Source organism: Moschus berezovskii, chromosome 4 (assembly GCF_049115385.1).
Source record: "Moschus berezovskii isolate FMDL1 chromosome 4, NW_MosBer_1.0, whole genome shotgun sequence".
Classification (NCBI taxonomy): Eukaryota; Metazoa; Chordata; class Mammalia; order Artiodactyla; family Moschidae; genus Moschus; species Moschus berezovskii.
The window spans coordinates 69,284,949-69,290,948 of NC_142463.1; positions in this window are offsets into that span (position 1 = coordinate 69,284,949).

The window sequence follows — 6,000 nt, forward strand, 5'->3', positions numbered from 1 at the left end:
CGCCGACCCCCTCCCGTGACGTCACGGCCACTGCCGCCGCTCCCCGAGCCGCGCCGGGCCCGCGCCCCCGCCGCCGAGGCCGCGCGCCGGGCCCCGCGCCCCCATTGGCCGCGCCCGCGCGAGCGAGCGACGCCGACGTGCCGGGAGCCAATGGGCGCTCGACTCGCGAACCCGTCAGCGATCCCGGCTCTGGCCCCGCTGCTCTTTTCGGAATCCGCACATCCCTTTCCCTGCAACCAAAATACCTAGTCCTACGATGGTCCCCGCGTTCACAATCACGCGAGAGGGCAAAGGGAGAGAGGGGAAGGGAGCACAGGGAGACTAGAGAAGGGAATCGGAGGTTTTAGAAAAAGCGAGAGAAAAGGGGGAGAAAAAGAGAAGAGCGAGAAAATAGTATTGGTTTGCCGTTAAGAAGTCCGAAGAGGGAGGGGAAAGAGGACAGGAAGAGAAAAGGAATCTTGTCGGCTTACCTTTAAACTCCAGCGCTGTCGCCACGCACCTCCTCAAACACGCTCTTGAATAGTCCAAAGAAACTGAGAGCAGAGGAAGGGACTCCCTGAAGGAACCCAGGGGGAAGTGTGTAACTCCAGCAGCCGGAGCTCTGGGTGGGCGGACGGACTCCGAGCTCTGATTTCTCCCCCAAAGAGCCCAGGCGTCCCGGATCTGGCCCAGCTGGGCAGCCGGTCCCTGAGGGGGAAATGGAGAGGGATCCGCGTCCACCAGGCACTCTCGGTAGGGGTGGAAGACAAGTAGCCCGCTGCTCAAAACCGGGGTGCCAGCCTGGTCTCCAATCAGGGCCCGCGCTGGAAGAAATACGTGGCCAGACACTTTCTCCCGAGCGGGGGAAATAATGCCTCGAGGCGTTCTCTAGCGCCGAGGGCAGCCGAGGTTCACTGTGCTGTCAGGCCGGCCTGGGACTCGGGAACCCAGCGGTGGGGCCGCAGCACGTATGCCCTCCTCGCCACCAGGCAGATCTCACTCTCAATTTCTCTGCCTCTGTCTCCTCTCTCTCTCCCCCACTCCCACCCTTCCTCGCCCTCTCCAGCCGCCCTTTTGGAAAGGAAACAGTCACTGTGGATCCACTTGGGACCTGGAGCGTGTCTTGACTGTGACGCCTCGTCGGAGGGTATCAACTTGCATTATTTTCTCTAGGACGTCTCCAACCTGTCTCTTGTTGAATGTCAGAGTAATGGGAAGTGCCAGTGACAAGACGGCGTATTACTCCTGATTAAGTGCCGTGTCAACCTAATTAGCAGAGTAATTATAAGGTGCTAATGAATGATTCAAAGTTCTCTGAGTTACATTTTACTCCAAATTACCATTTTAAGAACCCTATGAATCTGAGTGACTGGCATAGCTTCCGTAACTAGGTGCAGAATGATGATAGAAAATGGCCTTTTAAGTCTCCCGGGGCTGGACTGAAATCTGGGTTTAGCTGCGGTTTTGAAGGTCTCTTACCGGGGGCCGGCTTTTTTCTGTTGAGGACTTGCGGGTGGGGTTGGTGTCAGGGAGGCAGATGACCTCCTGAGACAAGATCCTGGCTTTCTGTGGAACTACATCTGTGTGAGTCCTCGGTCCGGAAGTGGGTAGGTGGGAGTCTAATCCTTCCTGCATTTTCCTAGGGAATTCGATGTGTTTGACCCAGGAAAAAAAAAAAAGCCCGCGCTGTGTCCAGGTTGTGTTGAGCTGTTTCTTAACCATCTTCGTGCTGTTTTCTTATGGGTATGTCTCTGAGGAGAACAGCGGAGAGACGGAAGACCGAGGGGAGGAGATGTACAATCTAGGCGGCTCTCAGGACATGAGGGGAGATTGGCGGAGGAGCCAGGGTTCGTGAGCCGAGGCGGGGACGCGGGGCGAGCAGCAGATAGAGGCCGACCGCGGCCTGAGCGGGTGAGGGGAGTCCCTCGGGAGCGCGTGGAGGGCCGGCTGGCTGGAGTCCCGCCACTCTGGGCCGGGAAGCCGAGAACTGCCGGAATGACGCCTGGAGCGTGGTTGGACCAGTCGCCTTTGGAGCGGGAACTGCGCAGTGGCCAAGCAGACCCTCCTGGGAGCCTGCCGGCCGGGCCTCAGCCTCGCCCGGGGGGAACTCGGAACCACGGGCCTGGGATTTAAGAGGGCATCTCTCTTATCCAAGGCGGCAGTGTCCCGCCCACAAAGCCGGGCCCCCTGCGCCCCTGGCACAATTGGCTTCTGTAGGAAGGGCGCTGGGGCCGCCTGAGGCTGCAGGCAGACGCAATTTATCCTTCTCCCTTCAAATATCAATTCTGGTTCTTCTCTTTCTGACATTACCCACTAACTCCAAAGGAGGTGTGTTTCCTCCCAGACCTGGGGCTCCCAGCCTCACCTCCCTGTCTGCTTTCTTGGGGTGGGGAGGGGTGAAAACAAATTTAAGATCCTGAACTGAAGGCATTGCACAAATCAGTTATTCTCTACCTTGATAAATAATTCATTTAAACCTGTTTTTGTTTTGTTCCGACGCCTAAAATGACTCAAGAGCTCATAAGGCTGATCGAACAGCTTGTGTTGGATGGTTTGACAGGACTTTTTCCTTGGAATAATTCACATTAGCAGGGGAGACAGAAATATGACCCGACGAAAAAATGAAATCTAAAAAGAAAGGAAGAGAGAAGATGGAAGTGTTGGGGGGAAGGGAGTGTTCACTTTTATAAAAACTCTCAAGGGAAGCAAACAGAAGCTCAGTAGGCCTCACCTTGTGAATGTCTTGGATGAGCTTTTCTGAAAAGGTTAAGATCATAGATTTCTTTGGGTGGGATGTTAGGAGATCAGCTCTGGAGAAGGACAGCTGTGAGGGAGATAATACGATCTTGGTTTTTATCCAGATCCTACTTTTGGTCCCTACCAGGGAGGAAAAGGTAGTACTGGCCTGAATATCCAAAAAGGAACTCGAAGACTAGATGGCAAACTTAAAGAAAAAATTCTTCCGACCTGGGGTTTTGTTTTTTAACTTTTCTCTGCTCTTTCTTCTTTAAACACGTCCCTCTTTTGCCTTTTTTCCCGAGAGTATATATAATGTTTATACCCAAAGAAGTCGTGCATTTTTTAGCAGAGCAAGCATAATTAACTTTTTATTTGAAAATCAAATTCCAGACCCAGAACAGGGTACAAGGAAGTCACATTTCCAATCCCCACGAATAGAAAAGGAACTGCATTAACTGGGTTAATCTCTGAGTTTCCCGTTGAAGTTAACATACAAAGAAATATAGTCCCTAAACGGACATAGGTTTGAAAACGACCTTCCACTTTCAGGTCTTCATTTTCTTAGAAATAAAGGACAAAGGAAGAAAGAGAATTCTTTAATTTTTGAAAGATTTTTTGAAATTCCTTCAGAGAAAGCTTTTTTTTTTTTTTTTCTTGCCAGCTATGAATAATAAAGAACTTTTTCTTACTGGCCCTGAAGGCCACATCAGTCTTCAGCACCACTGAAGATGCTTCCTCCCCACCACAAAGAATGATTCAAACATTCGAATATTTTAACAAGTTCTCAATACATTCTCAGTGGCCCTCTTTTACAATCAAAATTTGGTATTTGGGATTGTGTTAAACCGGAGCATAAAGTTTAAAAAAACAGAACTGAACTTTGAAGAAACACACCTATAGATTACAATAAAGTTAGAACTGATGTTCTTTCTATCGCATTTAATTTGAATGTTTCTAAGGATCCACTTGATGACAATGCCAGCTGACGGGAATGGAGTGCAAAGGCGCTTCCCTCCACTGGGCGGCGCCAAGAGCCCCAAACCGAAAGAGCCTGCTATTGTTTCTTTTTATAAAAGATGCAAGATACACAAATAAGCTCTCCTCCTCCTAAGGTTGACTCCCTGACGATAGTGTGACCTCTCGCCCCGTTTACAAAGCTAAAGAAATGTTGAAAGCATCCTTGTTTGCTTGCTTTGTTTTTTCAGCCTATCAATGTATTTCCAACTGCTTATGGATTTGAAGCTTGTTTGCTTAGGAAAATAATATTCTAAAACACTGAAGAAAACACTGAGATTAAGTCCCTTAAACTGAAACCAAGAGGGTGGGGACTGGGAGGAGAGAGAGACAAAAAGTAAAGTGAGAGCAAAGAACAAGGTAACTGAAAACTGTTTAACAGAACAACAGGTGTAAATGATAGTCTATGTCATTGCTAATTGTTCGAAGGGAATAAAAGTTTTAAGAGGTGGTTCACACACCGTAATAAAATGTGTGAGAACTATAAGCTTCACCACAAAGATCAGCAGTTCAGAAGAGACCTAGTGAAGTTGGCTCTCTGGGGGTTAGAGCTGTGTTGTGCCCAGCAAACAGCAGGAAGCAAGTAGACATGTAAAGGATAGGGCGCTGGAAGAGGGAGTTTCAGTCTCATTTTGCTACTTTCCAATGTACTTGAACAAGGCACTTAACCTTTCTGGTCACCAACTTCCTTCTCTATTAAAGAAGAGAATCATCCTTGCCTAGAATAGGGTATTTGTGATGATCTAGTAAGACTTTCTATGTATAAGCTCTTTACAAAATGTGAAGCAAGAGTTTGACAAATGAACAAGGCAGTGGCGGCAATTATTTGGCAGAGGTTCTATGGGTAACATACAGTAGCTGTATTTTTTCACTTTTCCTTGCTCACTCATTTTGTTCATTCACTTAGTCCATAAACATTGCACAGTATGCTTACTGTGCCAGGTGCTTGAGAATGAGAGAGTTAACAGGAGCATGCTAAGTTGTCACAATGCCGTGAGGGCAACACGAATCTGCTGCAGTGAGGATGCAAAAGAAAGATTGGGGAGTCCTACCATGGGAGGAGACAGGGGAACAGAAAGGCTTCCTAAAGGAAACAAAGTGGGTGTTCAGCCATGAAAGAAAAGGGATGTATCCCAAGTAGACGGATATGATATAGTGAGGGATTTGTATCATAGCTAAGAGTAATAACAGTGCAAAAATATCCAAAGATTGTCAAACCTTTAATCTCCTAACTGGAGTGCTGGGCTACAAATGTGTGGGTGCATATTGGCTCTAGGGATCTCTCCTGTGTACTTCAGGAAGGTACAAAATACTCTTGGAGCATCTTGAAGGAAACAGGAAATAACTACATGTGTTCACAGACCTCAGCAGCAGAATTTTATAGCAAGTTACACAGTCTTAGGTTTTTGCTTCCAAGAAATGGTCCAGCCCCCTCGTACCAAGACTGTAAGGGAATAGGGGAAGCCCATATCTATTCCTTTCTACTTTCTAGAGTTCCAAATTTTGGAAGTAGAGTGAAGTCTCCCTCCAAGTCAGGGATGGAGACAGAAAAGACGACCAAGTGGAAGCAGTTGAAGGGGCAAAGAGAGAAGGTGGGGAGAGATTTTATTTCACCTCTCCTAAACTGAATCATTTCCATTCAAGACGGTTTCTAGAGAAATGAAAGGGCCCCCGTGTGACAACGACAGTACTGCTATAAACAGAACTCTTAAGGCTCTAAGGTTCATGAAAGAAGTTGATTCTTCCACTAACTCGTGAGGTTCAGAGGGAATGGAGGCGCCCAGACAGAGGAGAGACGAAAGCCTCAGAGCGCTGGGTGAAGATGCCAATCAGGGAAGGGGAAATTCATTTGCGATGTTAATTAACAAGCGGCTAATTAAAACGGCACTTTGAGCGCTAATCAATCGCCTTATTAAGTTAGAGCCATCACTGGAACAAATTGAAAGATCCCCGCCCCGGCTCCTGCCTCCTGTGCGGGCGGGGTTGAGTTCCCAGATATGGTGCGAGAGAAGGGCTGGGGCGTCTGCATCCACTCTGACAGCCTCTCGGGGTTCTGCAACATCCTCCAACTCCTGGGTTCACCCAAGTCGAACCGCTTGCCCCTGTCCCAGGATCTTCTTAACTAGACATGTGTCTAGGAGGCGATCTCTAGTCCGGACGAACCCGGCAGAGGAGAAGCTGCCGCGGAGAACCACTGAATCAGCAGCAGCTAGCGCGGACATAGTTTCTGGGAAGAGGGACCCCAAAATGTGCCGGGAATTGAACTGT